Raw genomic sequence first — 14,938 nt, 5'->3', positions numbered from 1 at the left:
CTGTCAGCCAATCTTCACCCCTTAACCAGAATCCACTGGCTGTGACCACACCATCCTCACAACAACTCACTTTGCTTCTTGCTGCACCAGCATCTCTGTCATCTGTGCCATCTCCCTAACCTTCTCTGTGTTCTCAGCCCTCATGGGCACCACACTGCCCTTGGCTGCCTCACTGGGGCTCTACAGGTGGTTTAGGGCAGTCTCCTCCGAGGCATCCACCTGTATCTTAATTGGAGCATATTGTCCATGTGCCACAGCTTGCTCCAGTTCCACAGGTATGGGTACTGGTGCTCACAGATAAACAACATGATGGCCTCCCGCATCTCATTGATGACCGGCATCAGTAACTGCACCAAATCTTGCTCAGACTCTAGCACCTCCACTCCTGCAGGTTTTGCCAGTTCATGATGTCCAAAGGCCATATCTTTTCCCTGATTTGGAACCATGAAATTGACATGAGCAGAGAAACTGAACCATGGAATAATATTTTACATTGCATCTTGTTTCCCTTCTTCTTGTGCCTTAGTCTTTACCCCCTTCAGCCAGCTACATATTCTGTGTTCATTGCCTCGGAATGGTGATGATAAACCAGACATACAAAGACCAAAAGAGAAGTTGATTCTTGATCTTTGAGGTCCAAAGCTGGGACATCACAACATAGGAAGAGCTCATGTGGAGATACTGGACTTGATGTGCAGTGTGAGGAGGTAGAAAAGGGTACATTCATAGCCTGGATTTTCTGGGATGGAGGATGTGAGAGGAGGGAGACTTAGAGGAAACATAGCTTGGTGAGAGACAGAGATGGCTGGGACTGAGACAGTGACCAGGTCTGGAGGGTTCATGTAGATAGGGCCAAATCCAATCTCGATAGAGAGTGTGATCCATACTTGATCATCCTCTTAGAATGAGAGCTACTTGGCCCAGCAACTGGGAATTAAGTGAAAGCTGAGTCAGCAGAGATGATCATCCAGTCCTCATGCCAGTGTGGCACATACATTGCCTCAGCTGCACTCTTCTTCAGTGCTGGGTTCTCTTACTGTGGGGAAAGGGTGTAGATGGAGGAACTATAACCTGGTGGGAAGCAGAGGTCAGTGGGATCTTGGATGTGGGAGATGACTGAGTTCTAAACCAATAGAGAAAATAGCGGCTGGCGCCGCGGCTCACTAGGCTAATCCTCCGCCTTGCGGCGCCAGCACACCGGGTTCTAGTCCCGGTCGGGGCACCGATCCTGTCCCGGTTGCCCCTCTTCCAGGCCAGCTCTCTGCTGTGGCCAGGGAGTGCAGTGGAGGATGGCCCAAGTGCTTGGGCCCTGCACCCCATGGGAGACCAGGAGAAGCACCTGGCTCCTGCCATCGGATCAGCGCGGTGCGCCGGCCGCAGCGCGCCTACCGCGGCGGCCATTGGAGGGTGAACCAACGGCAAAGGAAGACCTTTCTCTCTGTCTCTCTCTACTGTCCACTCTGCCTGTCAAAAGGTAAAAAAAAAAAAAAAAAAAGAAAGAAAAGAAAAGAAAATAGCAAAGTAACAAACAAGGACAGCAGGATTGTGGTTCTTGCTGGTAAATCTGGGACTGGAGCTGTAGAATAATGGATAACCCCAGGGGGTTAGATAGATGCAGCCTCTCTCCCCATGGCAATGCTGGATAAAGGGCAGGCTCTCCCTCTGATGTAGGTGAGCTGCCCCATATGATTTTGCTCATCCTATAAGCAAATTTGCTGCCAGGAGGAAAAAGGGAGGAGTTAACATGGATATTCTTGGCATAATCTTCCTGACTTTTTTTCAGGTAGGAAATGACTATATTGACCTATATGATAAAAACAGGATGGAGAGCCAATGATGTCTCATTAATTGTAAGTCTTTTGACATGAAAGCAAACACCAAAAATAGAGAAGAGGCTCTCACCTCCCACAGCAGCCAGCACAGCAAATATTGCTCATCTGGCAGAGTGATATCCATTTACACAAGATTTTGCTCAACACTCATAACACTGATTCAAGGAGATAATCACCATCTTAACACCCTGGGACTCTTGGAATTACCACAAAAGAGACTGTGAGCATCAACCCCAAGGAAGCAGTGGTGGCTGTAGATAAAATTTTATAATATTATACTTATGCATGAAATTGGTGAAATATATTTCCATCTCATGTATATTTGTCTTCGCTATAGGTGTATAATGTTTTTTGATGCAAAATAATCAGGTTTAATTCATGTCAAAAAGTAGGCACTCAATAAATATTTCTTGAATTTGTATTTTATTAGTTGTATTTTTATCAAGCATATCACCTATCACGGATCTCAATTCCACTTGTTTTATGGATTAACCCTAGACGATTGTATATACTTATATATAGTATCATATATTCTCTACATATATACAATTCTAAATGGCCATCTATTACTTAATGTTGTCAGTAAATCTTTAAAGAAATTAATGTCTTGCAGTGTTAACAATGACCTCACTCCCTTAAGTAGTTTAAATAGTTAGTTAAGGGAGATTATAAATTTACTGGTACTTCTTCCCTTTTATGCCCTACAGATTTAGAAATTAAACAATTTAAGTGTTCTAAACATATAATTCAATGCTTTATCAACTAACAAATCAGTCCTTAACTACATTCACATTTATAGTAGAGAAAAGATTTATCAACTTAATAGAAAAGCATTGCACTTAACTCTCAAAATTTGCAGGAGGATTTTAAACTAATAGTTATTTTCTTTGTTTCTTCAAGTTGTGTGAGATCTCATGTGTACATTTGATCTTTTAGTAGACATTTATCTGTTGTTGACCACTCAGCACCAGTACTTCTTCCTGCCTGCACCCTGATTGCATTTAGGAGAACTAATTTCCTCATCTATGTGATCTTGGGGTGAGTGGCAAATCTAGGTATTTACACTTCCATTCTGGGCCACAAAGTGTTGGTACCTAGAGGCTCCCTCCATTGGATCCTTTTCTGCATCACTCAAGAACAGTTAACAGGTATATGATCTTATGAGAGTTTCTTCCAACTTTAAGTCTTGTGTGGAATTATGCAAGGTTGGGGAAAACTATGGGAGCTCTTGCACTCCAGTGACAGCATCTAGACAAGGCTGAAAGCAGTTCCTGCTACAAAGACCAAGGGATCACCTGAATCATTCTATTTCAAGAGTCTTTTTTCAATTTGTGACTCCTCCATAAGCTTTCAATTAATCCTTCAATTTGTGCCTGTGTTTGCTCAGACAGTTTGTGTTGCTTGCTAGGTTGATCCTTAACTTATTCACCCAGCTTGGGAAGAAGCATCACGAAATAGAACAAATCTTGAGCTAAGAGTCATGGGACATGTATTATAGTTGTGATCCTGCAATAAACTTGATTTAAGACTCAGTTCCATAGCATCTTTGGACTCCAGTTTTTTCCACGTAAGAAGTTAATAGGCTAGATTATCTTCAAGAATCAGGGCATTTTGTGTGTGTGTGGGTGTGTGTATGATTTATTTTTATTTATTTGGAAGGGAGAGATAGAGAGAGAGAAAGAGAGAGAGAGAATGAGAACCTTCCATCCACTGGTTCACTCCCCAAAAGGCCACAATAGCCGGGGCTGATCTAGACTGAAGCCACAAGCCAGACCTCCATCTGGATTTCCTATGTGGTTGACGGGAACTTAAGTACTTGAGTCACCATCTTATGGTTTCCCAGGCACATTATCTGGGAGCTGGATTGAAGGTTGACTAGCTGAGATTTGAACTGGCACTCCAATGTGGGATGTGGGCATCCCAAGCAGCAGCTTAGCCCTCTGTGCCACAATATCAGCACCAAGCTTCCATTTTTAAAGCTATATTTCCATATCATTGTTAATGGTTAGTAACAATTATCAGGATATAGTGATTAAATTGCAGCAATATTTTGGTTCAATTAATGTTTATAGAAGTTTCATTTGATGTTTTGGAACACAGGGTATTCTGGATCTGTTAATCCTTGACTAAACATTTTTTCAATAGGTCATCTCTGGAGGAGGGTGACCAGATATTAGAACAGAATCCTGCAACAGAGAATGTAAAGGAAAATGTTCTTGGAAAATATTACCTCATCTCATTGGAATGTTTTTGACTGAGCCAGAATCAAAGATGATTGATGAGGATTGGCTTTAATCCCAGAGAATAAGAAATGCTGACCCATTACATTAAACTGAAAATAAAATCTGGTAAATGGATAATTACTATAGGGAAGAAACATGACCTTTGAGAAATCCTGCTGCTCTGCTAAGTTTGGAGAACACACACAGTTTCTTATTTTGGAATAATTGTTATTGAATGTTTCCTGACATCATTAGGTCTTTGTTTCTGGTTTCATCAATTTGGGTTATTCCAGTATGGATTAACACATCCAATGACCCATGGATGGTACAAACCTTCCAGTTATTTCAGATATGAACTAGTCTTTCTAGTTGTTAGACTTGAACTGTATCTCATAGATCAATAACTCAGTAAAAAATACTATAGCAACTCAGCAATTAAAGAAAGTTTGACAATGATCCAAACACATCTAATGATTTCTAAATTAGAGAGTATAAAGTGACTATAAAATTCACTTTAAGATTACAATTAATGACTTGTGTGGGGTTGCTTGACTACCAAGATCATTAGCCCTTCTACAGATACTTAGTCACACAAGCATAGGCCACTTTGTTTACCATCTTATTTAAGAAATTTACTTCCACAAAGCTGCTGCTTGTCACTTCTTCAATTCCTGCATTGGCTTTCCATGTAATTCATAGAAGTCAAATGTTGCCAAATGATTTATGGCATCCCTCCATGATGTTCTGCTACCCCTCTTGTTGCATCTCTTTCCATCTTCCCTTGTTCATTCATCTCCTCCCATCTTCCCTTGTTCACTCCACTCTGGCCATGCTCGCCATCTCTCTTGCTGTTCTTTGAACACAACAAACTCATAACTTTCTCAGGGATATTGCTTTGCCTAAGTAAACAGTCCTCTACAACCCTACAGCTATGAGATGGAGCCCACCTTCAAGCCATCCACTGCCACTAGCACTGCATCCTATGCTATGTGAACCAGAAGGTCTCATGGTTGCCAGATTGTTGGTTGCTGAAGTCTTTGATGTGCCAACAATTTACTTTTCACCAAAGCCAATTCTATATCAGTTTTCTGAGTAGATGCTGGGACACTACACCTGCTGATGTCATCCTCATAGGACAGAGTGCAGCACCATCATCCATTAGTAATGCTAATCCAGCATTTAGCATGGTGGTTAAGACACCTGTGTCCCATACTGTATTGCCTGGGGTTGACAACCCATTCCCAGATCCTGCTTCCAGCTTCCTGCTAATGCACACCCTGGGAGGCAGCACATTATATCTCAAGTAATTGGGCTTTGTATCCTTTCAGGAGACCCAGACTGAGTCCATGTGCTGGACTGGCAGGCATTTGGGGGAGTAAATCACTAGGTGGAAGAGTGAATCAATCTCTCTCTCTCTCTCTTTCCCATCCCTGCCTCGTAAAAAAAGATACCTTGGGCCACTGCACCCACATGGGAGACCAGGAGGAAACACCTGGCTCCTGGCTTTGGATCAGTGCAGCTTTGGCCATTGCGGCCACTTGGGGAGTGAACCAACAGAAGGAAGACCTTTCTCTCTGTCTCTCTCTCTCACACTGTCAGTAACACTGCTTGTCAATTAAATAAATAAAATCTTTTTTAAAAAAAAGATAGTAACTAATATTTGTTGAGCACTTACTACATGCCAAAAATACTACTAATTTAATACATCTTTATGAGATGAGCATGGGTACTTCACGTTTTATGGATGGCTAAATGAACCTTTGAGTTGACAATTTTGCCTAAGGTCTCATAGGGAACAAGTGTAGAGGCCAGATTCTAACAAAAATTATTGATTCCAGAAGCCATTAACTTAATAACTGTATAATCAATGCATTTAATATGACCATTATGTTCGGTTGAGGTGAGAAATCTTATATATTTCTACCTTTTTGTCATCATAAGCTTAGTGTATCCATGTGTTTACATTTTAAGAATGTAAGTATAATTTTATTAAGAGTTTGCTCATTGCACAAGGGGACAGACCTGAGAATCATGTTCTGTACTAAAATCAGAATCAGAACTGATATAAACTGGACATTATAACTGCACGTGACATCACCCCTACATTTAGCAGAATGTGGGAATGTTCATCTGCAGGATCTAAATTCAAACAATGATGAGGATGATGATTATTTTTAAGAGTTGCCTTGGGATTAGGATGGAAAAAAAGCACAAAATTGGCAACCCAAGCTCTTCTGCTCACCACCCCAATTTGAGTTCCAAAGTACTTCTACCTTTTTTTTTTTTTTTAACATATTAGATTTTCTGATGAAATTTATTTAGAATAAAGGATTCCGGTACTTAAAAAAGATAAAAATCCCAAATCAAGAGTGTCACTGTTGAGCTTCCTTCCTCTTCCCCTTTTTGATTGGAGTCTGGTAGGGAGTGTAATCTAGACTGTGACCTCTTGGGGATTTTGTCAACAGGGTTGGTATGTTTGGACAAGGATCCACACAGAGACCCTGTTGCCCCAGCCTTCTGGATAGAGGTTTATTTCCTGGCAAAGTTGCCTTTGAAATGTTTTATTCAGGTTTCTCTTTTGAAGCATAGAATAAACAAAGCTTTCCTTTAAATCTATTGTCTTGTCTTTGATTTTTTTCTCTTTTCACTGTGGATAAAAATAATTTTTTAAGAAATTCCAGCTATTTCTGATCTTAGTAGCTGAAAAAATTGAGTTCTTTCAAAAATAACAATTCTGTGGTTATTGGGGTCATGAGAAATTTTGATGTGCCAAAGAGATTTTGCCTAGTCTGAAGTCTTGCCAGCATTTACACATTTTGGTTTGTAGAGAGGTGAGGAATTCTGCTACAGTAGCTGCTATGCTTTTTTTTTTTTTTGTCAGGCAGAGTTAGACAGTGAGAGGGAGACAGAGTGAAAGGTCTTCCTTCCATTAGTTCATCCCCCAAAGTGGCCACTAAGGCCAGCGTGCTGCACCGATCCGAAGCCAGGAGCCAGGTGCTTCCTCCTGGTCTCCCATGCGGCTGCAGGGCCCAAGCACTTGGGCCATCCTCCACTGCACTCCCGGGCCACAGCAGAAAGCTGGACAGGAAGAGGAGCGACCGGGACAGAATCCGGCGCCCCGACCGGGACTAGAACCCAGTGTGCCGGCGTCGCAGGCGGAGGATTAGCCTATTGAGCCACAGCGCCGGCCTATAGGCAAATTTCTTACAATGAAGTCAAGTTTAATTGAAAACATACTACCTAGACCTGTTTATAACAGCAAACTAACCAATTTAAGATAAGTATGCTTAATACAAGAAGAAGAAAATTGGTAGTAATATAGTAAGAATTTCATGAAAAATAAAAATTTTTGAAAATTTAAGAGATACTGCAAAAAGCATCACATAAAATATTTTTCCAGGTTTATTGAGGTATAATTGACAAAATTGGTTTATATTTTAGATTTGCATGATATTTTGATGTATGTGTACACTCTGAGATATTCAGCACAATCAAGCTAATTAACGTATTTATTACCTCAGCTGCCTTTTATATGTGTGTAGGGAAAATACTTGAGATCTATACTTATAGAAAATTTGAAGTATACAATGCATTATTGTTGACTATAATCACTCTACCACACACTAGAACTCCAGAATTACTTATCATATAAGTGGGAGTTTGTACATTTTCACCAACATCTCCCTTTTCTTATCACCTCTGATTTTCTGGTAACTACCATCTCCTTTTTTTACTATGAGATAAACTCCTTTTTTCTAGGTTCCACACACAAATGAGATCATGTGGATTTGTCTTTCTGTGTCTAGTTTATTTCACTGAGCATACTGGCCTCTAGGCTTATCCTGATATATTGTCACAAATGACAATATTTCCTTCTTTTTTAAGGCTGAATAACATTCTATTACATTTTTCTCTGTAACCATTCATTCTTCTGTCAATGGACATTGAATTTCCATATCTTGGATACTGTGAATAATGCTGCAATGATCATGGGAGTACAGGTATCTATTCACAGTAGTGAATTTATTTCCCTTGAATGTACAACCGGAAGTGGGATTTCTAGATCATGTAGTAGTTGCATTTTTAATTTTTTTGAGAAAGCTCCACACTATTTTCCATAGTAGCTGTTCCAATATACAGTCCCAGCAACGCTGCACAAGGATTCTTTCTTCTCCACATCTTCACGGTCATTTGTTATCTTTTGACTTTTTTATGATAGCCATCAATGGACATCTAGGTGGTTTCTACATATTTTTTTGTAAAGTATTTATTTATTTAATTTGAAAAGCAGGGTTACAGAGAGAGAGGGAAGACAGATAAATCTTCCTTCTGTTGGTTCATTCCTCAAATGGCTACAATGGCCAGGGCTCAGCCAGGCCAAAGCCAGGAACCAGGAACTTCATCTGGATCTCCCTTGTGGGTTACAGGTGCCCAAGCACTTGGGTCATCCTTTGTGGCTTTCTTGGGCACTTTGGCGGGAATCTGGATCTGATGCGGAGCAGCTGGGACATGAATGGTACCATATGGGATGTTGACATCACAGGCTGTGGCTTAACCTGCTATACCACAATGGCAACTCCTGTTTCTACATCTTGACGTTTGTAAATAATGAATAATGAATATGAGAGTAAAAATTTCTGTGCTATACCAAGGTGCTGTATACATTCATCTGTATCCTTTAGGTCTCTTAAGGTATTTTTGTGGGTGTGTTCATGTTAGTGTTTCTGTGTAGGGACAACTACTAGAAAGCCATATTTTGACAGTTTGCTTAGGTAACCTCCCCTAATCCCATATTTCTGGCTAGCGGTCAGACATGGACTTTGCTCCTTTGGAGTCCCTCAGACCACTTTTACTTTGCACACCCTCCCACAATTTTAATGTATTTTTGCTTCAAATAACCCTTGACCCGTCATTCTTCAAAGGACAAGCCTCAGGCTATTGGCAAAATTTTATCCACAGACACAGAGAACTAGAAGAGCTTGGAGGTTTCTGATATCCAAGGGTGATGTTTTAGCCAATGAATGAGCACTCTGGGAGATGAAAGAAAGGCTCCCTTGCCTTAGGGAACAACTTTGAGGCTGTAACCTATATTCCAGAGACGTCCTGTGGAACCACACTGCAAATGTACTCCAAGTAACTGTCTGAAGCATGAGCGTGTCCTCATGCTTTCCTTCTCTTCTCTGTTGTGCTGCCCCACTTCCTTAGCCCTTTCTACGGGAGCATTTCCTTGCACACAAATCCTCATCCCAGGGTCTGCTTCGGGTCAGTCACTGCTTTCCAAAGATTCCCTCTGCTTTGCCAGAACAGAATTCAGTAACATAGTATCAACATCTTCCACATTAGACTAAACATCTGCTTTTTGAGGTAAGGCAGGAGTCATGGTTGATTCTGACACTTTTTCTTATTTACTGTTGAACTTGGAAATAATTTATACTAAGTTAAACTAGTGAATAATTTTGGTGTCATAGAGTCAGTAATCAGCAGTTTTATTTGGGATTGGATCTGGATTTATATTAAATGAGAAATTTGTCTCTTATAATTCTTGTGGATAAATTAGTGTTATGTTCCCAGACAAAACATGCTTCATTTCCATAAACAACTGTCAAGTATTAGGTGACAGAGACACATTCTACCTTTAACTTATTTAGTTCTAAAGCATTAGATGAATAAGGTTAGTACCACCTCTTCCCTCGACAATGATAAATTGACCTATCTTATCTATTATGTTAAAGAACAAGGGGAGGGACTATTATTTTTGTTGCATTTTAATTTATCTTTACTTACATAGCTCTTGAAATTAGAGGGCAGATGTGGTTTGTAGATGTCAAGTTGTAAGCTTATAATCGATGTAATTGGATGATATGTCATCTGATTGAGGCGTGTTCAGCCTCCTTTTCTACATAATGGGAACACAGTTAAGTAATATGGTATATTAGGTTAACTGATGATATTTTATTATTCAAGCTTAGCATGAAAATCAATTTTCCATTGATTTGATTTAGTTCTGAGTGTAAGGAAATAGATAACTAAGAAAGGAGTTAATGTATTAGTTAAATATAGTTTCTTACTTGAGTCATTCATCCTTAGAAGCCAATAGACATTTATTTAGCACAGAGTGAAAAAATGCACTCCTCTCATCAAAATTTTCATTTGTGCTTTTTTTTTAAAAAAGATTTATTTATTTCCTTGAAAGTCAGAGTTACACACACACACACACAGATAGAGAGAGAGAGAGAGAGAGAGAGAGAGAGAGAGTCTTCCATCCCCTGGTTCATTCTCCAGTTGGCCCCAACACCTGGAGCTGCGCCGATCTGAAGCCAGGAGCCTGGAGTTTCCTCCAAGTCTCCCACACTGGTACAGGGGCCCGAGCACTTGGGCCATCTTCCACTGCTTGCCCAGGCCACAGCTGAGAGCTATATAGGAAGTGGAGCAGCTGGGACTCCAACTAGCGCCCACATGGGATGCTGGCACTGCAGGCAGCAGCTTTATGCCACAGCACCAGCCCCTCCATAGTGTTTTTCATAACCCCAGTAGATGTTTGCTTTACAGGAAGTACCTTGTCGGAAATATAGAACAAGATTTGTCTAATGACTTCACTGTAAATGAAGTGTGGGCTTTTCATTCTCTTTCACCTCTATTTTTTCCCCTTTCACAATCATTTTTTACAACTTGGTGGTTTCAGGAAAAATAGGGCTCAAGGGACCAGTGTTGTGGTATAGTGGATTAAACTGCAGTCTGCGATGCCAGTGTTCCATGTCAGAGCTCTGGTTCTGGTCCTGGCTCCTCTGCTTCCTATCCAGCTCCCTGCTAATGTGTTTGAGAAAGCAGTGGAAGGTGGTCCAAATCTTTGGGCCCCTGCCACCCTTGTGGTAGACTCAGATGGAATTCTCTGGCTCCAGGCTTTGGTCTGTTCCTGTCCCTTTTGTGCAGCCATTTGGGGAGTTACTCAATGGATGGAAGATCTCTCTCTCTCTCTCTCTCTCTCTCTCTCTCTGTTACTCTGCCTTTCAAATAAATAAATATATCTTTTCAAAAAGAGAAAAAATAAGAACAAGTATAGGAGAATTGTTTTTCCTTAACGTTGTGATGTGTAACTCTCCTCACAAGGAAGATTAAAGATCTTTAAACTTGTCCTCACATGTGACAGTCCTACTCATAACACATCTTTTCTGAAGGTGCATGCCTAAGACCTTAGTTTACCAGGGAATATGAAGTTAAAAATCAGTCCTCCAGTAGCCAGCATTTAGTGTACTATATATTTGCTTCCATATATATTTCATCAAGCACTCTTGGAATGCTCTCCATTTGGAGATGCCCCAGTCTTGGAAGCATGACAATTATGCTAATTATATAAAATGATTGAACAAGTGAAGTGCTTAGAATACCCCCTGAAATATTGTAAGTTCTCAATAATTACTAGTTATGTCATAGGTCCTTAATTCCTTGTCTGAAACCCTTGGAATCAGATGAATGCTGAAATTCAGAATTTGTTGGATTTTAAAATAGAAATAAAATGAATATATCTGCATATAACTTGCATGATCTCTCTAGTACCCTAAAGTCAAACATATTGGTATTGATGAAGTGAAACATGGATATTCACAAGTGGTATATTATAAATAATCTCATATAAATTTAGATCAAATTTTGCCACTGACAGAATGATTTTAAAATTTGAATGTTTAAAATTTTGGGATCTTGTAATTGCTGATAAAAGTATAATCTTCATTTTTATCAGTTTCTTTTTATTATAACTTGTTTCTGAAACCTACTTCTTTTTTGGGCTTTGGAGAAGACCTAAGTAAATAAGCAAACAAAATTTCAGATTCCTCTAAGTAAAAAACAAACAAACAAACAAACAAACTTCACTTTGAGGAATTTATGTTTTAAAAATACTCCATCAGGAGCAGAACAGGGAATTATTTCATCAGAATTGTTTGACAAAAGTTTGAACCTTAATAGCTTTTCTATTTTCAAAGGAGACCTTTTAAAAATATTTCCCTTTAGAGACTAACCCTTAAGTAAACAAGCTTAAGTAGGTATTTAAAAATATTATTTTTCCTTTTTATAAGTCAGAAGCCATATGGAATTTCTCTTTTTTAAAAGATTTATTTAGGGGCTGGCATAGTGGGTAAAGCTATCGGCTGCAATGCCAGCATCCCATATGGACACTGGTTGTCGTCTCAGTTATTCCACTTCCTATCCAGCTCCCTGATAATGGCCTGGGAAAAGCAGTGAAAGATGGCCAAAGTGCTTGAATCCCTGCTACCTATGTGAGAGACCTGGAAGTAGCTCCTGGCTTCTGGCTTCAGCCTGGCCCAGCCCTGACCATTTGGCCATCTGGGGAGTGAACCAGTAGGTGGAAGATTTCTCTCTCTGTCTCTCCCTCTTTTTCTATAACTCTGACTTTTAAGGCAGAATGTACAAAGAGAGAAAGAGAAAGAGAACCCCCTAAATGGCTGCAGTGACCAAGACTGATCCAGGTTGAAGCTGAGGGCCAGAAGCAGAGCAAAAGAGAGCAGCAAGACAGGGAAAGTGCCTATCTGAGATGCTGTTCATTCCCCCAAATACCTGTAAAAGCCAGGGCTGGGCCAGACAAAAGTCAGAGCAGGGAACTCAATCTAAGTCTCTCACATGGGTGGCAGAGCTCCAATTACTTGAGCCATCACAACGGACTCCTAGGGTCTGCATTAGTAGGAGACTAGAAACCATGATTCAAATCCAGGTTCTCTGGTGTGGGACATGGATATTTTAAGCACTAGGCTAAACACCTGCCCTGCTTATCAGAGTTTTAGTGTAGACATGCCCATCAAACTTTTATATTTTGGACAAAATTATAGGAAGCAGTAATTCCTAGCATATTCTGAACCCACTATGGGTAAGAAGCAATGTGTTGCAATGGTGTTCTAGATTCTGCCTCTTACTGGTCTGTGACTTAAGTAAATCATTTAACTTCTATGGCCATCAGCTTTCCAATCTGGAAAATTGAAAGTTACAACAAGAACATTATATCCTCATGTTTAAACATTATATCCTCTTATTTTCCAACAAACAAATACAAAACCACATTTGCCTTAGGAATACCTGGTGAATGGTGTCCCTCTTTTCCAAACAACATCGTACCTTTTAGGCAACTGGATCTTATCAAGTTGTCCTGTTTGGGGTGTCAAAAGCTTCAGGGAGTAGGGTTGAATAATACAAAAAATTATAATAACAAAATAAAAAGATGCCGTGAATATTAAAAGAAATAATACATGTTAAGGGGCTAGTGCAGTGCCTATCAAATAAAAGGTATTCAGTAAAATCCTTCTCTCTTTAATGAGGCAAAATGGCTCTAAGTGAGACAGTGTTTGGGTACCAGCTTCAGAGTTGCTCAGCATTCTAGATTTCCTTTTCTTTCAGTTCTCTGTTGGGATATGATTTGTCTTCCTATTAGCATATGTCATAAGCATCCTGGTCTGTTTTTCAGGAAAAGAAGGTAATTTGGGCTGCAGCCATGTTCTCATTAGAGAAAATGAGGGCATTAATGGTTAGTGTTCAAGAACAACAAAGCTCCTTCAGTTGCTTAGCAACTGAATAGTGGGGGATGGGAAGAGACTGTGTAAGTAGTGGGGAATACAAAACCAGAGAGGAATGTTAAAAAGAAAAAAATGAATCTAATGTCAAGGTCATTCCCAGGTGGATAAAAAGATTTATATGGCTCTGGTATTTATAGTTGTAGTTAATTTCCTAGAAAAATTAAAGAAAAGTTTTGAAATTCAGCAGTGGTAGATTACAGTGGACATTTATTGTTCTAATGCAAGGGAAATGTAAACTGTTTAACATGTTGATTACAAATGAAATATGGGAATGGTTTAAAAGTCATTGGAAATCGGACATATTACACAGACACTACTGCCACCATGTGGACTACAGTGGGAGCCTTCGGGGAACTGAAGCATGTGGGGTGGTGTGAGAGGTTACTTCCTTAAGGAATGTGGTGATGGGCTTCAGATGCTTTCCTTCATGTATCCTTGAGAATAGTTATGAAAAACTCTGGCACATTTTAAAGTCGATATGTAAGGATTCTAAATTTAAATGTCTGTAAGGAATATAATTTCCTTGTGGGTTTATAAATATTGACATTTAAAACTAAAACTCTTGTATCACTCCTTTAGATGTATACAATGGAAACTAAATACTATAGGGACTTGACATGGACCATCAGTTATTTTAAAATTACACGAGTTAGCTCTTTTATTGAATAATATTCACATAATTCCTTTCCCTTCTTGAACTTACATTCAAATTCCACTTCACCAAAAGACTTATATCTTAATGTTTTAGACACACACACACACATATATATATATATGTATTTCATTTGTAATGTTTTACATATATATAATGTCTATATAAGACATTAATATATATTTATCTGTAACAACACTAAGTATATAAATTTTGATTTAAAAATTCATGACTAAGGATTCAGTTATCTGTACTTTTTACTATGCAATTGATTAAAAACACAAATATATGAAGAAAACTGTTTAAAATCAACCCTTGGTTAGATGAGACTTTTAAAAATTAGTTTAAATATGAAGAGTCATTATTTCTAGAATGAGACAAATGTGATTATCAATACTATATAAGTTTATCTTTTTTTCTAATTGTAAGCCTCAGGAAACTTCATTCACAGAAATAAGTAATGAAAATGGAAGAAATTTTATTAGGCAGTGTTAATTCAATTTTATGAATTATTTCCAAGTTACTTGCTTAAAATGGCTTAGTATATTTTTAATAATTTTCTTCTTTTAATGATCAGTGGAAAACTAGGTTCGATTTTGATTCAAGGTTGTTAAAAGTAGAAGAATTAGATACCATGGGAGCTTTAAAAGTATT

The sequence above is a fragment of the Lepus europaeus genome, chromosome 10 (assembly GCF_033115175.1).
Source record: "Lepus europaeus isolate LE1 chromosome 10, mLepTim1.pri, whole genome shotgun sequence".
Classification (NCBI taxonomy): Eukaryota; Metazoa; Chordata; class Mammalia; order Lagomorpha; family Leporidae; genus Lepus; species Lepus europaeus.
This window is presented reverse-complemented; position numbering follows the sequence as displayed.